This window comes from Saccopteryx bilineata, chromosome 3, assembly GCF_036850765.1.
Source record: "Saccopteryx bilineata isolate mSacBil1 chromosome 3, mSacBil1_pri_phased_curated, whole genome shotgun sequence".
Lineage (NCBI taxonomy): Eukaryota > Metazoa > Chordata > Mammalia > Chiroptera > Emballonuridae > Saccopteryx > Saccopteryx bilineata.
In genome coordinates, this window is record NC_089492.1 from 65,712,613 (window position 1) to 65,722,046 (window position 9,434).

The 9,434-nt window shown below is 41.4% G+C and overlaps 1 pseudogene; it reads left to right on the forward strand.

Annotated features, from left to right (window-relative positions):
• Positions 1-4,589: 4,589 nt before the first annotated feature.
• LOC136328540 (bromodomain-containing protein 9 pseudogene) lies at positions 4,590-6,435 on the forward strand (annotated as a pseudogene).
• Positions 6,436-9,434: the final 2,999 nt, after the last annotated feature.

Genomic DNA, 9,434 nt, shown 5'->3' on the forward strand with positions numbered 1-9,434 from the left:
TCCCAAATACAAACTCTACACAAACTGGCATCTCACTCAGCACTGCACCATCTTGGCTGCTTCTCCTGGCCTCCTCCACGTGGCCTTTCTCTGCTCTCCTCTGCTCTCTCTTGCTAATCTCAGGAACCAAGAGGGCAAACTCCCGTTTTGCCCCCACTTTATACTGTAGCTTCACAACCTCTAATCCAATATACAAAGTAGGGAAGTCTCCAACCCAAAGTCACCTTCTGAGGCATGATTGGATTGCACCACCCCACATCAAAACGGGTGGGAAAGGCTTAATCCCAAAACCAAGCCCCAGGCTCCAAGGATTCTGCCTGCCTTTAGCCCACCCCAACACACATTAATATCACCTGGGCGACGGCCTCCTCGTGTTATCTTTAACAAAGTGAGCATAATACATTTTATCCGCCCAACAAGAGACTTTGCACATTTTCTCCTTCTTCACCGACATGCATCAAGAAAAGGGCATGGCGAGAAGGTGACCATCTGTAGCCCAAGGAGAGCACCCTTATCAGACACCATCTTGCTAGCACCTTCATCTTGGACTTCTAGTTTCCAGAACTGTGAAACAATAAATTTGTTAGTTATTGTTATTGGTATTTTGTTATGGCAGGCTGACCTGACTGGGTGAGTAATTCAGTGGTTGGGAAGGGAGATGAATGATGGGAAATAGAAGGAGATGAGGCTGAAGAGGAAGCAACAACTACACTATAAAAGGTCTTGAGTCCCATGGCTCAGCTTCTTCCTGGAGGCGATAGGTGAGTCATTTAATGGTTTTAAGCAAAAGAGTTAGTGACGTGGTCAATTTGATGTTGGGAGGGTTATTCTGTGAAGACTGGACACAAAGCAGGCAGTAGGGAAGGCAGGAAGAGCAGGAATACAGGAGAGCCCTGATGAGATTCTGAGTTAGGGTGGAGGCTGTGAGGATGCAGAGAAGTAGATGGATTTGAGATTTGAAATGATGAGAGCTGTAGCTCTGAGTGGATTAGTGGGAGAGGCGCGAGGCTCTTTAAGATACCAGGAGCAACCTCAGCCAGTTTTACTTTGGAGGAAGCTTATCTGGCTCCAATATGCTTGTCTCTGTGACTCTTACCTGTCAAAACCTTCCCAACCTTGAGGTATTTCCACCTCTACAAAATGTCCTAAGGCTGACAGGAAGTCATTCCTTGTTGCATTATACTTTCTCTCACTTCCAAGTCCAAAGTCCAGAATTTAGTTAATTAGATATTATCCATATGGTTATCCAATATATCCTGCTAGTTATATTATAACCTCCTTAGAGGCAGGAGCCATGTCTTAACTACTTGTAATTATCAAGGCCGACACATCATTGCACATACCAGGGCAGTTGTACTCAACCCCTCTTTCTCTCTGTGACACTCATAAATAGTGGTTTTTGCATGTCCCTTGTGCAAAAATCTAGGTGTTACTGTAACTCCACCCATTGCACTCAAGAAAGCCAATCAGAAAAATCACATGTTCTGTGACCTAATTTACAAAAAAAAGTAAATCATCCAGTTCCTTCCATGGTCAATAATGGTTCTATTGATGGTGACAAATTACTTCATAACTGGTGATGCCAGTATTGAAAACAGTACCAAGACAGTGAGTCCCTCAAGGGCAAGGACTGTGTCCCATTCACTGTTGTAAGGCCAGTGCCAACACCACACACACCTGCCACAGAGACAAATGCTTGTGGAACCAAAGGGAAGGAGCCCAGTGACAACTGATGGAATGCTACTTGAGGAAACAGAGGTCTTGGCTCATGAAAGCTGCATTGGAGCATTCAAAGTTTCAGCAAAAATGGTTTCTGATTTTAAGAACTTTTCTAAAAAATGTGTAATTACTGGGAATCTGATGTTGTCACTAGCAGAATTTATTTCCTGTGAATTATTTTCAAACAGGAGAGAATTTTTCTCACTGTAAGACAGTGGCGAGGACTGTATTACAGTTGTCATACATTTATGAGGGGTAATAACAGGGTTTTTTCATGAAAAAGAGAAAGAGAGAACAATGTTCCCTTGTCCCCCCCCTTTCCTCCCCCACAAAAGTCTGAAATGATGAGCACAGGAAAAAGAGCCAGAGTCCTCTCATTTTAGCAGGGCTTAGACTGCACAGGGAGCTTCTACATAGTTGGCGTGTCTTTGGCATTTTGACAGGAAGAATGCCTGGGCCGGTTTGCCTGTCCTTTCACACATGAAAGCAGTTTGTAACCCATCCGTGACGCAGGAGACTAAGTCAGAAGGCGATCTGAAAGGATGACTAAGAGGGAAGGAAATAAACCCTAACATGAGCCCTGTGGTGCAAGAGAAGACAGATTTAAAAATCTGTAAGACAAAAGGAGGATGAGTTGTTGGCTTCCTGGAGGGAAGGCCACACAGACCAGACCCTCACAGATGTTACAGATACTTACCAAGCTCCCGCTATGGACTGAATGTTGAGTGTCTGGAAAGTCAATCGTGGGTGGTTAAAATCCTGAAGCTTAACCATCCACAATTTTTTTGGGCTAAATATCCCAGGAGGACCAAGGATATTTTACATTGCTATCATTTTTAGAATGAGTTATATTTAATAATTATAATAGAAAGAACTATAGGATATACTGAGAATGGAGAAGATGCTGATGCTTCTGAACTTGAGGACAGGTGGGGAGAGGATGGGGTCCACCCAACAGTATCTAATAGGAGTTGAATGTAGGTGTAAGAAACAGCCTACAAAGGAACTAAGTGTTTGTATTTTCCAACACCTAGTTTGCTAATACAGAGCACTTCCACACACATATCTTCATTTCTTTCTTTTTTAAAATTAATTATAATTTTTTTGTTTACATAGATTTAGGTGTCCCACCAAATATAACTCCCTCACCCCCACCCCCACATCCCCCTTTATACCCCCCTTGACCCTCCTCCCAATAACCTCCCCCCTTTCCCACTAGGATTCGCTGTCCTGCTATCTATATTTCTGTGTTATGTATATATAATTTCACTAATCCCTTCACCTTCTTTGATCCCATCCTCTGCTCCCCCTTCCCGCTGACCACTGTCCTTCTGGTCCCTGTGACCCCGCCTCTGCCTCTATTTTGTTTCTCAGTTCACTTTGTTCATTAGATTCCACATATAAGTGAGATCATATGATATTTTTCTTTCTCTGCCTGGCTTATTTCACTTAGCATAATAATCTCCAGGTCCATTCATGCTGTCACAAAAGGTAAGATTTCCTTCTTTTTCACAGCCACGTAATATCCCATTGTGTATATGTACCATTACTTTTTTTTTTTTAACAGAGACAGAGAGAAAGTCAGAGAGAGAGATAGACAGGAACAGAGAGATGAAAAGCATCAATCATTAGTTTTTTGTTGCGCATTGCGACACCTTAGTTGTTCATTGATTGCTTTCTCATATGTGCCTTGACCACGGGCCTTTAGCAGACCGAGTAACCCCTTGCTCGAGCCAGCGACCTTGGGCTCAAGCTGGTGAGCTTTGCTCAAACCAGATGAGCGCACACTCATGCTGGTGACCTCGGGGGTCTCAAACCTGGGTCCTCTGCATCCCAGTCCGACGCTCTATCCACTGCGCCACCGCCTGGTCAGGCTATGTACCATTACTTTTTAATCCACTCATCCACTGACAGACACTTGGGCTGTTTCCAGATCTTGGCTATTGTAAACAATGCTGCAATAAACAAGGGGGTGCATATCTTCTTTTGAATCAGTGATTTGGTATTCGTAACATATATTTCTAAAAGTGGGATAGCTGGGTAAAAAGGCAGTTCCATTATTACTTTTTTGAGGAATCTCCATACTGTTTTCCACAGTGGCTGCACCAGTCTGCATTCCCACCAGCAATGCAGGAGGGTTCCCTTTTGTCCACATCCTCGCCAGCACTTATTCTGTGTTGGTTTGTTAATGAGCGCCATTCTGACTGGTGTGAGGTGGTATCACATTGTGGTTTAATTTGCATTTCTTTAATGATTAGTGATGTTGAACATTTTTTCATCTGTCTACTGGCCATTTGTATGTCCTCTTTGGAGAAGTGTCTATTCAGTTCTTTTGCCCATTTTTAAATTGGATTGTTTATTTTCCTGGTGTTGAGTTTTACAAGTTCTCTATAGATTTTGGTTATTAACTACTTATCAGACGAATATGTTCCCCCATTGTGTGGGTTGTCTTTTTATTTTGTTCATGTTGTCTTTTGCTGTGCAAAACTTTTTAGTTTGATATAGTCCCAGTTATTCATCCTGTCCTTTATTTCACTTGCCCGTGGAGATAAATCAGCAAAGATATTGCTACGAGAGAAGGATAGTTTACTGCCTATGTTTTCTTCCAAGATGTTTATGGTTTCACTACTTACATTGAAGTCTTTTATTCATTTTGAGTTTATTTTTGTGAATGGTGTAAATTGGTGGTCTAGTTTCATTTTTTTGCATGTGCCTGTCCAATTTCCCCAACACCATTTATTAAAGATTTCCGGCTGCGGGACCTGCTTCCTCCGTGGCTCCAAGACACCCACAGGGTGAAGCAGCAGGCGAGCCAGGCCACAGGGCGCTCGCTGCTGCTCTCCGCCTCACGCCTGGGCCCCGCTGCCACCATGGGCAAGAAGCACAAGAAACACAAGACCGAGTGGCGCTCCTGGTACGAGGATTACTCAGACAAGCCCTTGGAGAAGCCCCTGAAGCTGGTCTCAAGGTTGGAGGAAGCAAAGTAACTGAACTCTCTGGATCTGGCCATGACTCCAGTTACAACGATGATAGGTCAGACCATGAACGAGAGAGGCACTAAGAGAAGAGGAAAAAAAAGTCAGAGAAGGAGAAATATCTGGATGATGAAGAAGGAAGGAAGCAAAAGGAAGAGAAGAAGCGGGAACGGGAAAAGGAACACTGCGACACAGAGGGAGAGGCCGATGACATTGATCCTGGGAAGAAGATAGAGGTCGAGTCGCCTCCTGATCGGCCAGTCCGAGCATGTGGGACACAGCCAGCTGAAAATGAGAGCACGCCTATTCAGCAACTACTAGAGCATTTCCTCCGACAGCTCCAGAGAAAAGATCCTCATGGATTTTTTCCTTTTTCTGTCACGGATGCAATTGCTCCTGGATACTCAATGATAATAAAGCATCCAATGGATTTTGGCACAATGAAGGACAAAATTGTGGCTAATGAATACAAGTCTGTCGCGGAATTTAAGGCAGATTTCAAACTGATGTGTGATAATGCAGTGACATACAATGGACCAGACACTGTGTACTACAAGTTAGCTAAGAAGATCCTTCACGCAAGTTTTAAGATGATGAGCAAACAGGCAGCTCTTCTGGGCAATGAAGATACAGCTGTTGAGGAACCTGTTCCTGAAGTTGTACCTGGACAAGTAGAAACTTCCAAGAAATCCAAAAGGCCGAGTAGAGAAGTCATCAGCTGCATGTTTGAGCCAGTCTGACTGACAGCACAGCAGAAGAACGCGTGCTGGCCTTGGTAGAGCAGGCCCCGGACGAGGCTCGGGACAGGATCAGCCGACTCCTTCCGGGTGGCAAGATGGGCTATCTGAAGAAGACTGGAGACGGGAGCCTGCTCTACGGCGTGGTCAACACGGCTGAACCAGATGCTGAGGAGGAGGAGACCCACCCGGTGGACCTGAGCTCACTCTCCAGCAAGCTGCTCCCCAGCTTCAGCTTCACCACGCTTGGCTTCAAAGATGAGAGAAGGAGTAAAGTCACATTTCTCTCCAGTGCCAGCACAGCACTGTCAATGCATAATAATTCTGTATTTGGAGACTTGAAATCAGATGAAATGGAGCTTCTATATTCAGCCTATGGAGACGAGATGGGTGTGCAGTGTGCACTGAGCCTGCAGGAGTTTGTGAAGGATGCTGGGAGCTACAGCAAGAGAACGGTGGACGACCTCCTGGACCAGATCACAGGCGGAGACCGCTCACGGATGCTCTTTCAGCTGTGGCAGAGAAGTGTCCCAATGAAGCCCCCAGATGAAGTAAAGGCTGGGGACTTCCTAGGAGATGGCGGCTCTATGCTGGATTTCATGTCAGTGAAATCATATTCTGACGTCTCTCTGGACATCTCCATGCTCAGCTCTCTGGGGAAAGTGAAGAAAGAGCTGGACCATGATGACAGCCATCTGAACTTGGATGAGACGACAAAGCTCTTACAGCACCTGCATGAGGCGCAGGCAGAGCGTGGGGGCTCCCGGCCGTCATCCGACCTCAGCTCCCTAACACCTCCAACAGGGATCAGCAACACCTGGGAAGCCCTTCTCGCCTCAGTGTCGGTGAGCAGCCAGAGATGACCCATGATCCCTATGAATTTCTTCAGTCTCCAGAACCTGCAACCTCTACAAAGAGCTAGCATTGTAGATAGTCTTTAATTATTTTATTTTTTTTAAGTTTTTATTTGCATGTACAGAGTTTTGTCATGAGATAGACTTTCATGTTTCCTCTGTATGCGGGAGGCAGCCTGGGGAAGTATGGTGAATTGTCTTGGATATCATGTCAGCTGCTCGTTGATCCAGTGTTTCTGTAGATAGCCCCTGAACCCAGAATAGTGGAAATCCTATATAAAGGCTGTGACCAGATCATCTAAAAAAAATAATAAAATAAATAAATAAATAAATAAATAAATTGTCTTTACTCCAGTGTATGCTCTTACGTCCTTCGTCAAATATCAATTGACCATTAAGGTGAGGGTTTATTTCTGGGTTCTCTGTTCTGTTCCATTGATCTATATGCCTGTTTTTATGCCAGTACCAAGCTGTTTTGAGTACAATGGCCTTGTAGTATAACTTGATATCTGGAAGTATGATACCTCCCACTTTATTCTTCTTTTTTAAGATTGCTGAGGTTATTCGTATTTGGGGGGGGGGGGGTTCTATATGAATTTTTGGAATATTTGTTCTAAATCTTTGAAGTATGCCATTGGTATTTTAATAAGAATTGTATTAAATTTATAGATTGCTTTGGGTAATATAGATATTTTAATAATGTTTATTTTTCCTATCCATGAACATGATATATGCTTCCACTTGTTTGTATCTTTCTTGATTTCTTTTAGCAATGTTTTATAATTCTCTGAGTACAGGTCTTTAATGTCCTTGATTAAATTTACTCCTAGGTACTTTATTTTTTGTTGTTGTTGCAATAGTGAAGAGAATTGTTTTCTTGATTTCTCTTTCAGACAGTTCATCGTTGGTGTATAAAAATGTCACTGATTTCTGAATATTAAATTTATATCCTGCTACCTTGCCAAACTCATTTATCAGGTCTAATAGTTTTTTGACTGAGACTTTAGGGTTTTCTATGTACAGTATCATATCATATCATCAGCAAATAAGAATAGTTTTACTTCTTCTTTTCCAATTTGGATGCCTTTTATTTCTTCTTCTTGTCTGATTGCTGTGGCTAGGACTTCTAGAACTATGTGAATAAGAGTGGTAAAAGATGGCACCCCTACCTTGTTCCTGATCTTAAGGTGATTGCTTTTCATTTTTGCCCATTGAGTATGATGTTGGCTGTGGGTTTGTCATAGATGGCCTTTATCATGTTGAGGTATGTTCCCTGTATTCCAATCTTGCTGAGAGTTTTGATTATAAATGGGTACTGGGTTTTATCAAGTGCTTTTTCTGCATCTATTGATAATATCATGTGATTTTTATCCTTCCTTTTGTTTATGTGATGAATCACACTTATTGATTTGTGAGTATTGTACCAGCCTTGCCTCCCCAGAATAAATACCACTTGATTATGATGTATGTTTTTTTTCATGTATTGCTGAATCCAGTTTGCTAGTATTTTGTTGAGAATTTTAGCAGCAAAGTTCATCAGGGATATTGGCCTATAATTTTCTTTGTTTGTAGTGTCTTTAGCTGGTTTTGTAATGAGGATTAGCTTGCCTCACAAAAGGAGCTTGGAAATCTTTCCTCCTCTTGAATTTTTTGAAAATAGCTTGAGAAAGATAGGTGTTAGTTCTTCTTTGAATATTTGGTAAAATTTGCCTGTGAAGCCATCTGACCCAGGACTCTTGTTTGTTGGGAGTTTTTTGATAACTGTTTCAATCTTATTTGTTTTAATTGGTCTGTTTAGGTTTTCTGATTCTTCTAGATTGATTATTGAAAGTTATATGTTTTCTAGGAATTATTTCGTTTCACCTAGGTTGTCCATTTTTTTGGCAAACAGATCTTCATAGTATTTTCTTACAATCGTTTCTATTTCTGCAGTGTCAGTTGTTATTTCTCCATTTTTATTTCTAATTTTATTTATTTGAGTCCTCTCTCTCTTTTTTTTGGTATGTCTGATTAAAGGTTCATCAATCTTGTTTACCTTTTCAAAGAACCAGCTCTTGGTTTCATTGATCTTCTGTATTGTTTTTCTAGCCTTTATGTCATTTATATCAGCTCTGATCTTTATTATTTCTTTCCTTCTACTTCCTCTAAGCTTTATTTGTTGTCTTTTTTTCTAGTTCTTTTAGATGCAGGATTAAGTTGTTTATTTGAGCTTTTTCTTGCTTCTTAAGGTGTTCCTGTAGTGCTATGAACTTCCCTCTCAGGACTGCTTTTGCTGTGTCCCATAAATTTTGAGTTGTATGTTTATTTTCATTTGATTCAAGAAAATTTTTTATTTTTTCCTTGATCTCATTGTTAACCCTTCATTATTTAATAACATGCTATTTAGCCTCCAAGTGTTTGAATGTTTTTCAGTTTTTCTATTGTAGTTAATTTCTAGTTTCATGTTATTGTGATCAGAGAAGATGCTTGATATGATTTCAATCTTCTTAAATTTATTGAGACTCGTTTTGTGTCCTACTATATGTCTATCCTTGAGAATGTACCATGAGCGCTTGAAAAGAATGTATATTCTGCTGCTTTAGAGTGAAAGGTTCTGAAGATATCTATTAAATCCAGTTGATTTAGTGTGTCATTTAAGGATGCTGTTTCTTTGTTAATTTTCTGTCTAGAGCAGTGGTCCCCAACCTTTATTGGGCCACAGACCAGTTTAATGTCAGAAAATATTTTCACAGACCAGCCTTTAGGGTGGGATGAACAAATGTATCACATGACCAAGACAAGCATCAAGAGTGAGACTTAGATAAATGTAACAGAGGGAATCTGGTCATTTTTCAAAAATAAAACATCATTCAGACTTAAATATAAATAAAATGGAGATAATGTAAGTTATTTATTCTTTCTCTGTGGACCAGTACCAAATGGCCCACAGACCGGTACCAGTCCGCAGCCTGGGGGTTGGGGACCACTGGTCTAGAGGATCAATCCATTGATGTTAGTGGGTTATTAAAATCCCCTACTATTATTGTATTGCTGTTGATCTCATATGTCCATCAAAGTCTGCTTTATAGATTTAGGTGCTCCTATATTAGGTGCATAGATATTTATAATGGTTATATCCTCCTGTTGGATTGCTCCCTTTATTATTATGT